The sequence below is a fragment of the Colletotrichum chrysophilum genome (genome assembly GCF_026319265.1).
Source record: "Colletotrichum chrysophilum strain AFK26 chromosome Unknown scaffold_205, whole genome shotgun sequence".
NCBI lineage: Eukaryota > Fungi > Ascomycota > Sordariomycetes > Glomerellales > Glomerellaceae > Colletotrichum > Colletotrichum chrysophilum.
Window position 1 is genome coordinate 43,595 of NW_026517492.1, and position 11,548 is coordinate 55,142.

The window sequence follows — 11,548 nt, forward strand, 5'->3', positions numbered from 1 at the left end:
TCAAGATCTGCGACAGGACAAGTTGCGGAACCAAACCCAACAAAATTCCGAAAACAGCCCCGGATGATTGAAAGCTCTGCCGGTCCATATTGATGGCGAAGGTGGTTATGAAGAAGGTGTGGTCATTGTCTTCGGTCGAAGATGGACCGCCAGCTTCAAGTATTCTTCTTTTCCAGCCACATTGTATGTACGACGAGCGAGTATCATGCCAGCTGGATGTTTGGCTGGGCACAAGTAGGCCGCGCAGAGCCTCATCGGGTGCCTCAGGGACGCCAGCCATGCGCTTCCGAAGCCCGTCAGTGCAGATCCATCCGCATGCAGCAAGCGCGTTCAGGCGGACGCGGGAGGTGCACGCCCAGGCAGAGAAGTGCAAGTTTCTGCGTCCAACGGTGGCCCCCGAAGGTGACCCTTTGGTCTCAGAACTGAAAGTCGTTATCATCGAACATAAGTGGGATAACACCTGGGCGTGAGCGCCAAGCGAAGATACGCTGCCGCGGGCGAAAGCCCACGTCCATAGCCTCGTCTCGCTTGGAGTTTGCATCGTATAGGAACCAGTCGCACGACGAAACCGAGCCATGTCGTTACGTTGAGATGCACCAGAAGCTCACCGACCCAGCAAGGCGCCAATTTTCTGCGATGTATACCGCAGGGTGCAAAGAAACCCACTGGTCTCCGACCAATCTCAGCTTCGAGGCAATATCAGAGTAGCCCATTCTGACCCTCGCCATGCGGCCAGTACCTCAAGGAGGTTGGCGAGCTCGCTGTCGCATGTCTGCCTTGCTGCCAACTCCAGAAGCCCTGTCCGGCCGGCGTCGTGACGTTGGTGCGGCCCAGCTCATGCACGCCTCGCACTTGAGTGTGTTGTTCTGACCCAAGGCTGGACCCCACAGCACGTCCAACGATCTTGGCACCTGGCGACGCCAAGGCATGTTGGCCATCGGCTGCAGGCGCGCATTCCTTCACAGGGCCATACCCGGCAGCAAACCCTGGCCCGGCCCGGCTTCCTCATCCGGGAACGAGGCCGCGGCCGGCCAGGAGGCCCACGACTCCACCTGGGGGCCTCGACGCGCTACCAGGCGGCGGTGCGGCGGCTCGCCCGCGACTCCGAGATGTACATGCGCGAGGTGCGGTCTGCAGGGGTGGCGCTAGTGTGGATGTACTGTGTGGAAGGCCCTTGTGTTCGTTTGGCCCACAAGGCCCCTGCAAACAAGGGTCAGAATGGCGCTCCCAGAAAACCTCTCGCTGAGTCGCACGGCCAGGGTGTATGCACACTCCTCTACCCCGAACGCCAGCGAGGTGACATGGATAGTTGACTCAGCGGGGACGGGCGTGGCTGCTTTCTTTGCGAGGGTACGAATCTTGCGACACGCCAGCTGGGTTGAGAACTTCTTGTGCCGGTGGGGCCGGGAAGTGACCAATCAAATTACATGTGTAGACCGCCACACTCTGCTGAGTTGCACTCATTCTACCCTCAGACCTACGTTGGATGAAGGCACTTCCCTAACGTGAACAATTAGACGTAATCCCAGCATGCAACTGAACATGCGGGTTGGTGGGTTATCAAGCTGGTCACCGCAGCGCAAGACCCCGCTCACGGACGTCTGGTGGAAGTGGCGGCCGAAGGGCAACGGCCTGCCGAGCAGTCTAGGCAAGGCGAGGGGATCAATACGAGGAACATACACGGAATGAGGTAGGCCGGGCATTCATTCTTCTTGACTTGGGCTCGCTGTATGGTAGAAATCGAATGAGCACCCGTTCCAGTGGCTACGCTACAAGTCATCAACTGTCGTAACCCATCTCCGCCCCGTGTGTGTCATCTCGACTCAATCGTTGATCATAATCGGGTTCTCGAGGCTCCCGTTCCTTGTGAGCCGAAAATGTTTCAAATGACAAGTATCTTTTCTCCACGATTCGCACGGCGGAAGCAAGTACTGCTCGATGCCAGTCCGCAGTCCTGTATGCCCCAGCAGCGGGTCGTTGATGTCCAATACTGGCAGTTTCCCGCGGCGCGGAAGCCCAACTGATTCCATAGAAGGGCGTATTGGTGCCAGTTGAATTGGTTGATTCGGCGAATCATCGGAGTGTAAGTTCTGGAGTGCCGAAACAGCTGGTAGCTGCTGATGTTGATGCAAGATTGGTTGGCTCGGTGCGTGAGACGTCACTGGAGACACCAAGTCGACGCACTGCCATTCTCTGTGCGATCCGGCCAGAAGCAAGTTTGAGTCGCCTTGGTGGTGTTCGATCGCGGCTACTTGGCTCAGTGCTCCCCGTTGAACTTCCATGCCGGTGGGTAACGCTTCGATCGCAACGTCTGGAATCAGGTGCGGAGGCATGCCCTCTCCAGCGTGATTGTCATCCGCAACAAGAGAGGGAACCTCCGAGACGAGCACCGTCGCCGTCTGGCACATATCGTGAGGTGCATCTCTACCCGACTCTTCCGACCTGTAATTCTTGTCTCTCGGATACTGTTGATTGATTTCCAAAAAGAGTCGCGGTAGGAGCGTCATCAGGCTGGAAGTTCGTCAGCTCATCTGCTCCAGAGACAACTGAAAGAAAATCTTCACTCACTCCTCTTGAGTAAGCTTGCTGCCTGCTTGAGCATCAGCTGGCCAGCATTCGTCGCCGTGCTCGGCCAGAAATCCTTGTGCTAAGGCTAATAAATCGCCTTGGTTTTCCTTCCATCTGGTCAATTTGGAAGCGTCCAGCAGCTGGGTGTCCATGTGTGATCTGATCATTCTTCTTAATATTTCCTTGTCCGGTTCGTCACCGTACCCGAGCCTCGCATATATATCAGTAATACTCGCGGTCGCCGCGATCACTCCAGGAACCGTGAACGCAGACAATGTCTGCGAATTGGAGGCGGTCGCCGCCCGGCTGGAATCAAGGATCTTTCTAGAAGACTTGATTGCGGATTTGTCGCTGCGTCCAGAGTTTTCAGACATCCTCCAGAAAAGCTGCATCAGTAGCGATATCAAGCTAGAAAGGCTTATTAGCGAATCTGTTTTCGCGCCAATTCCAAGAATTTCTGACTCACTGCTCGTGGTTGAATTTGATACCTTTTCGAGCCAATGAGCCATAGCTGGCCAAAAGTCCTCGCCACTGTCTGCTAAAAAGCCTTCTGCTATTCTGATCAGATCATTTCGGTCTTTTTCCCATTTGGTCAGCCTGCATCCCTTCAACTTTAATCTGACAAGCTGTTTGAATCCGGATTCTTTGCCACTGCGATCGAACCCAAGCTTTTCGTATAACGTAGTTATGAGAGGAACCGACTGCTTTTGTGGCAATATAGTTGCCAGGAGCTGGTCATTGGTTTATCCATATATATGATTGGAACTAATTCGGGAAGTATTCCCAATGCTAGCCGGTATGGACCTGTGATAACGAAAGTTCAGATTAATTATAATTCACGCAGAGATGAATAATAGTATGCAACGTTGAACGTCAGCCTAATCGAGCCGTTGCACTTTGAGTGACGCCCTTCTCTTGTCCTCTCCACGTCATTGAAGCCTATCATCAGTGCGCAGTTACTCATGCACCTGTGAATAGGACGCTTATGAACGAACGGATGACTGGAAAAGATGGAGCATGGCTTCGACACGTCTAAAAGCTGGGCCCATGGCTCGGATACACTCATCGGATTCCCTTGGCAATCCTTGCAAAACTCGTTCTCAGTACGACTGCAACCTGTTTCTGACAGGTGTGATTCTTCTCGTTTTCGAGCCCACACATCTTCCCGTGAGGCCGAAGTAGTAGTCAGGCGGAAGGGGAGATGCAGCAGTTTGGGGTTCAGAACCCATGCAGCGACAGCAGCCTATCGACGGCATTCGCCGGTACAGCCGCTGATAAACCATACTAGCGACGCAAGGCGTCCTCCGCTCGCAAGGCCAAGCTTTCCTCCCGATTTGGAGTATCGATTGTGGAGTATCATGGAACACAATCAGCTGTTGAGGCGGTGATTATGACTCGTGCGAATTGAGATTTCCTCAATGTGCGGCGAAGGCAGCAGAGACCAAAGTCTGCAGAGATAATGAAGGCCGCGGCTTCAGCGTCCGATATGCCCTGATAATTGGGAATACAAGAGTCTTAGAGCGATGAACGGGACTTAAAACGGAAGAAGTTCCAACTCGAGAAGCTCAAACAAAAGCCATGGCCGTTCCAGGCGCCGGTACCTTGCTAATGAACAGCCTGACGCAACTACTTGGCGCTTGTCGCAATCCTCGTCAACCAGGCCACATCAGCCAATCCCGGTCATCCAAATGTGCTAAGCCCATGCCCGATATCCATGGGTGCGAGTATAAGGCTGGTAAAATAGCCTGAGACCATCCCGCCTAGAGATGCTTCATAGATTTCAATGGTACGAACCGATCACATTACCACCTCGGGCGGTGAAGCGCAGTGAAGATGCTGTCTTTGAAATGTCTCTGGTGACTCAGCCTTGCCGGAAACTTTTAAGCCAAGTGTCTCGAAAGTCATCAGGTAGATTTACAGCCTAACGAGTTGGTAACTGGCTTCGAGAAGTGGTAGACAATCAGCTTCCGATAGTATCATGCACTTATGGCTCTAGAATGATCTTTGCACGCATGGTTTCAGAATTCGCTGAAATTTACAAGGTTCTTAGCCCCAAACCTTCCAATACTGATCAAGACAGACTCTTCGCTTCAAATATTGCTAGCTTTAAACAACCTTTGACCATGCGTTTCCAAAAACCTCCTTCCCCAATTATTCGGCAGGCGTTTTTCAACGAACGTTTGAGCTTTTCGCAACACCTTGATAGAGTCGATTGGTTGATTTCGCTGCCGCTCCGCCAATGCCCACTTCAAGACTTGATCTTCCAACTGTGTAATATGTGATCCCCTGTTGGAGCCTCGTTTTCCTCGAAGATTATATCCCCGCGGATGCGTTGGCTCGGTGCTGGGAAGCTCCGCCTGTTGCTCAACGCAATTTGTCTGGTTTCGCGTCGTCGCGGGTACTTCGACGCCGAAGCCATGGGCGTCGTATCCAGTGGTATGTTGAGGTAACAAACCGACTTGAGCCTGATCAGACTGTTAGTTTGAATGCATGAAGCAACGAAACTTGGAGACTTACAGAGTCAGATATTGAATTTGCGTTGTGTTGGGGTGAGGACTCTTGAATCTCAGTCAGAGTCTCTGGTGCATGTACATTGAACGGATGGATGAGTGAACGATGAACGACAAGGCGCCGAATTCACGTGTTGATGGTCGCAAGCCACCTGATTGATGTTGATAGTGACAGGGGCGTTGAAGATAGCAGGACTTGGTCCTGTCATATTGTGAAACGCGTTAAAGCGATCCTGCGCCGTGGTTAAGCTCTCCGGCCATTGCTGATGTTGAAAAATGCGCTGGTCGGGGGGACCATAATCGAGGAGAGCGGATCTAGGCGCCGGCTTATGGTGGCTTTCGAAGGTTGGGGGAGTCGGAAGAAGAGGAAAACGATCAAAGTGGTCCGCGGGGGAACGAGACGTGGGTGCAATCCACTCTTTGAACATAGCAGGGCGTTGCACACTGTCGAATGGCCGTGGAAGCGGAATGGGTGGCGCATTTTCGGAAAACAATGTTTGTAACGATGGCAGACTACTTCCTGAGGTGTTTGGCACATCATAGCTGAAGCTCTGACGGGTGGCCGGGACTAGCGAGCTGTCGGACGGGGTTTGGTGTGTCACTGTGGTCGTTGGTGTCTGATCGGATTGATCAGACGTAATGGCTTTGTCTCCCTCGATCTGCCGAGAAAATGAGCCACCCAAGGCTTTACCTGCGAGGTCTCTAAGACTGAAAGACGCCAGGCTGACACCGGAAGTCATGATGACAAGGCATGAGACATTGAAGGAATTGCAAACGCAAGCTGGGTGCTGGATTCACCAAGGCATGGTACATGGGATGGCGTACTGCCAGCCCTTTATATCTGCACACAGGTTAGCGTTGCTTTCGGACGCGTCAGGTGAGCTGGAGCAGTCGTCAGGGCCCCTTTGCACAAAAGGTCTTCCAGCGCGTTCTTCCAGCGCGCCACAATTTTGATAGACGGTTTATCCAATCATCGCGGTCTCTCACCACGTCGAGAACAACACATTCAGCACGTCTATCTGAATGACCCAGCGGACCAACTACCCTTGATCCAGCAAGCAGGATGTGTGCCAGCTGAACCCAGGATGCGACCCTGAAATTTGCATACGAAGCGGGTCACACGGTCGTCTTTCGATGAATGACAACCAATGAGTTACGCTTTTCTCTCATCGAGACGTGCGAACGCGGAAGCGGCTACGCGCCTGCGTCGTGGGGATAGTGTGGTGCTTGACGATGGACTACGAACATCCGAGATCCACATCTTTGGTTGCATCAGGCTTCATCCACCTGGAGAACAGGCAAAGTCAGCCGTACGCTACATGAACAAGGTTTTGGGTCCAGCCATGGAAATTAATAGTAACGCCCAGACATGCATGCAAGCCCCTGAAGGTCCTCACGTAGAGCCCCAAACTTGAATGATGTGGAGATCTTCTCACCGGGCTGGCCAAAAAACTATGAGCGTGACCGCCGAGGTAGCTTCATGTATCATCACAATCATGTCTGGACGCGTAGGAGTATGCCTCAACGTTGCAGATCCCGGCCGACAGGGTAGCACTCCCCGCCAGGTCTATTCAAGTACCCTTGTGCTGGCTTTGTGTGAATCGGCAGAGACCATCACTAGGTCTTGCTCCTGCTGAGTTATTCAACTGCGCACACAATATCTCCCAGACTCAGAGGTATCGCAGCATGTCGCCATCCAGTCTGCCGGCCCAAAGATCATCGCAGGCGCGTCCTGTTGTTCCATGTCCTTGTTTATGCCAAGTCGCATTCCCAGCTAACCAAGCCCCTTGAGCGCAAACGCAAGGTACTTTGTGTGCTTCCAGTGATTCGACGCTGAAATCTCTCCTGTGTCTGCGCAGCCCCTTGACGGAATACTTCAATGCTTGAAGCCCAGGTACAGCGTGGTTTTCATCTCTATCGCCTTCTCCGACTGGACAAAATCCCAATCCATCGCATTCAGTCACGCTGACAGAAGATGATGCGTCCAGAAACAGCCGATGTCAAAGGGGAAAGTAAGCCTCCATCAAACAACGGTGAGCAGCAGAGAAGGGCGCGAAAAGGTTCGTAACCACCGGTCGCATTTTCATGGCGCGTCTTCAATTGTTTATTGACTCAACGAGCGTTCTTTTTCGCAGACTCCGCTCATGGTCGTGCAAGAAAGGGCCGCCATCTTCCAAAAGGTACACGGCCTTCTGCAGATCCACCAGTCAAGCGTATGGAGATTAATACGTAACAGTGCCGGGTGCTTGTCAGCGATGCAGACGCAAGAAGCTCAAGTGTTCTGGTGACAAGCCGTGTCCGAACTGCAACAAGGCCGGCAACGAGTGTCTGATTTCAAATGCCGCAACGTACGAGGCGTCAGCTCCTATCGTGAAAAGCAATCAGTCCAGCATTTACTCATGGCCGGCCACTACACTTCACGGCAGCTTGAGCGAGCCTAGTTGCCTGTTGGGACGACCTAAGACGGGTCAACTTCCGCAGCGAAGTCAGTTAATGGACGCTGTTGAGCTGCAGTCGCCATCGAACTTGGTGGAAACTCCCGTTGACGGTCTCAGAGTTTTCTTAGATTGCAGTGTCTCAACAGAAGCAGAGACTACCCAAGCTCGCGACGAATGTTTCCTTTGCAGCATCGCCCACAACCGTGGTGACGAATACAACAAACATTTTGTTGAATGCCGTGGAAGCTTGAGTATGATGCCGGGAGGCCTTTTTGAATGAGATAAAGCTAAGTCTTGACCAGACATACCGGAAATTTTGGCCAGCTATGCTACGCCGTACAGCAGCTGTACCAACGGTTGCTATTTGTGGTCTGCAGGCGCACTCCCAATTCTATTCGCAGCATATTGTTAACTCATGCCAGTGATTCGTTCCGATCTTCAGCCTCTGTCTTTCAAACAGCCGCCTCTCTCTAGAGCCGGGTTCCGCCACGCTTTGGCGATCTGGCGGTTTGGGCTTGGCTTCCGTCTGTAGCTTTCATAAGTAGGGTGAATGTCTGGTTCAGCGGGTTCACAAAGGGGGCTGGGGGCTAGTAAACTTGCTTGTTACACTTCCTGAAATTGATTTGATCGCTGCTCGCTGATCATCCTTGACTTGTGCGCGATTGGCCTATTCCCAGCAAATTACACCGCCCGAACGAACGTGTGCTGAACGCGGTTAAAGTCTCCATCGATGGACAACAGCGACGGCAATCATCGGTGCAGCCGCTGATCCTCTGCCAGTGATGTCCGCGGTAGTCGAAACAGGCTTCGCCGTTGCCGGTGGGTCCGGCCATCAGACGACTGGCTGCCACGCGACCGCGCTAACCTTATCGGCCGTGCAGGCATCGACCGTCCGACGGTCGCCATCTCGCTTGCCACGCGCTGCAGCCCTTCGACCGGGGCACGGCGCACGGCTTGTCAGATCCTTGGTCCCGCGGCGTCTGACCGCGCAGGGGGCTCGATGGTGTGTACCTGCCACCAAGAACGCTGTACAGCGAGGGTCGATGCAGGAGAACGCCTGCGCCCGACACCCCGAAGCAGGCGCATTCGCCGATGCACACGCCCCGACCCTCGCGCCATCTGGGTCCAACGCGCAGCGCCAGCGTAAGTGGGACGCGTCCCAAAACGGGCTCTCGCTGCACCCCACCACGAAGACGCCAGGACCAGGCTCCGGCCGCGGACTGCTCCGGCTCCCGGAATACCGGGGCGGGGCCGGTGAGCTCCGCCGTGCCAGGGTAGCCCCAGGACGTCATTCACCGCGAAATATGGGTCACCACGCCGAGAGCACAGGCCAATCCGCCGTGGACCCGCGACGTGCTGCGGGCATTGCATCCTCGTCATGCGCGCCATCCGTATAAGTAAGGTGCGATCCGTTCGGAATGAGCATGCTGCGGCACGGCAGTCACACGTTTCTGCGCTTTTACCATGTCTGCTTCCTCCTACAACAGCCAGGCGGGGACTTGGCAGGAGCGTCTCGAAGGTAAGAGAGACGCCTTTCCTTCATGGCGAAGTCTGAACAGTCTCTAGATGCCTGCCGAGAGGCCAACATCCTTCCGCCCGTCTTCCAGATCGTCTCCGACCGGCGAGGTACGTCTCCACAAGGTCGTCGTGAGTGGTTCTGACTCTGGCAGGAGGGCGCACGGCGTGGTCCAGCCGGGTGACCGTCCACGGGCGCACGCTATCCGCGCGGTTCTGGTATGACGGGAAGAATATCAACAACGCGAAAGAGGACGCCGCCGAGATGGCGCTGAACTATCTCACGGGGTCGAATCCAAGTTGGTCGGGAAGCTATAAGAGTACATGATGTGGGGCCAGAGATGCGTGGAATTGATGCCTACGCACCTCAAGCTGAATGTAAAGCGGCAGCAAGTGCTAAAGGAAGCTTTAAACTGTTCTAATACATTCACTACGTACAATATTTTGTGTTCCACAGACCAAATCCATTCAGCGCCACCAGTCTCTGCTCCCCTCGGCGATTCCCTCGCCCATGCCCACAACTCTCTTCAGTCGATGACGATGGGCTCATCTTTGCTTCCGCCCGCCTGCCGAGATCGATTGCTACCATGAGAAACGTTCTCAGGGTTTGACAACTGTCTCTTCGCAGGACGCAGTTTACCTGGGGTGACGGTAGACGAGGGCTGCGAGACGCCTTCCCGAGAGTTGGTAGCACTGGCGGGGACGATGGCCCCCAACGGCGGCAACCGCTTATGGTCGGGTATGGCGGGATGAAGTGCCGTCGAATGCTGAAATTGTCTTGAGTGAGCGGCTTCGTCGCGTACCAAAGGCTGCCTTCGTGGCTCGTTAGGTAGCGGATGTCGGCGATATGTCGTCGGCTGCGTCGCTTCTTGGAAAGCTGGCCAGTATACTAACAATTCGGATACCGGCGGCAATCTCGGAGGTAGCGGGAACCTCCTCGCGTCTTCCCGTTCTTCAACTTCGTGCTTCTGCTGCAAGGCTCTCTCTTCATATTGATAATGACTGTTGATGAGTGCGCGGTAGTCGACACGAGGAACCCATCCGGGCATACTGGTTTGAATGTCGTCAAGGTCTTTGCACAGCAAAGCATCTGTCTGACGTGCAAGGGCTTTTAATTCCTCCTGCTCCAGCCTTTGTCGGCGTAACAGATTCTGCCTGGTCTCCAATGCGCTCATCTGAGCCTCCACAACGTCAAGGCCTGCCGAGGGTCTGTTGACCGGCGTGAAGGGTAAGGTGAAGCTCTCGCCAAACCCTCCGTGGAAGCCATGTTTAGTGATTGGAGGGCACACTGGCATCATGGACGACGCCGGCGTCTGGCTTGGGTTACTCTTGGCGGCGTGTCTCTTTCGCTTCCCTTTTTTCGGCGCAGGTGCTTCTTGATTGAGACTCCAGAAGAGGTTCGTTAGAAGGTGCTCGATTCTAAGGTCTGTCAGTATGATTCAAGTGAATTGACAAAGAAATGAGTTACTTGCTTTACTCGATCGCTGGAGTATGTGAGAAATGAAGAACCCGTTCCAGTTGAAAACTCTGGCCAGAGTTCGCTGCCGTTTTGTTGCAAAACTTCGCCCGCCATCTCGGAGAACTTTTGATCGCTACTGCACGCGGTCAGTTCCCGGCCGTTCCGTCCATTAGTGCTTTTGAATGACTCTGAGAATGAATTTATAAGGCGCCCGCACGTCTGTGCTCGTTTCAATTTCAGGTCGCCATATCCAAGCAATCGTAAGGATTTCCTGATTTCAGGTATTGTGTGCTTCGGCCTTTCCATTGTTATATGTTCGCAGGAACTCTGAGGATATGAAAAATTGATCTTTCGAAGAGAAGCACTGCTTTTATATGTATACGACTTTCCCTGACTCACACCCTGGACTCGCCTTGCTCCCTCTTCTCTCTTGTCGGAACATCCCTTACTTCTTTCTTTCCACGCCGCATTCGCCACACGACCCTGCCATGAAGAGAAACTTTTCCGAGATTGGTGTTACCAGGGTGTGTAGTCATTTTTATCTCTTCCCCTCTTTGGTTGGATCAGGATGATGTCTGCCTATTGTGTCGGCGGTCGACCAACGTATCTTTTCGGCCACGCCGCATTCAAGTCCAACCCATGCGCAAAACCACCAAAATGCCCCTATCCGTAATTTGCCCGTGTAGACGTATTTTTCTGTGTGGAGGCTTCTATCCGCCATCGGTCTTTGCAATGGCACTGCCTCAGCTACGTCAAGACATGCAAGTTCTTCCAGACCGCGCTGCCACTTCGCTGGGATCTCGTAGCATCTTGATGCAATGTATCTGAACTACCTGACCAGAACGACCTCTCAAATGTTTCCAATGTCATATTCCGGACCCCTGGTGGCATGGTCCACATGCGAGGTTCGCCAGTCTATTCGGACGAGATGCCTGTCCGATATCTTTGAAAAGCTTCATAGTTGCCCCACCATTACTTGAGAACATATCCAAAATAACGAGCGATGCTTTCGTTCTGCTCACAAGCATCGAAGTTTGTGTGCTACTACAGACATAAAG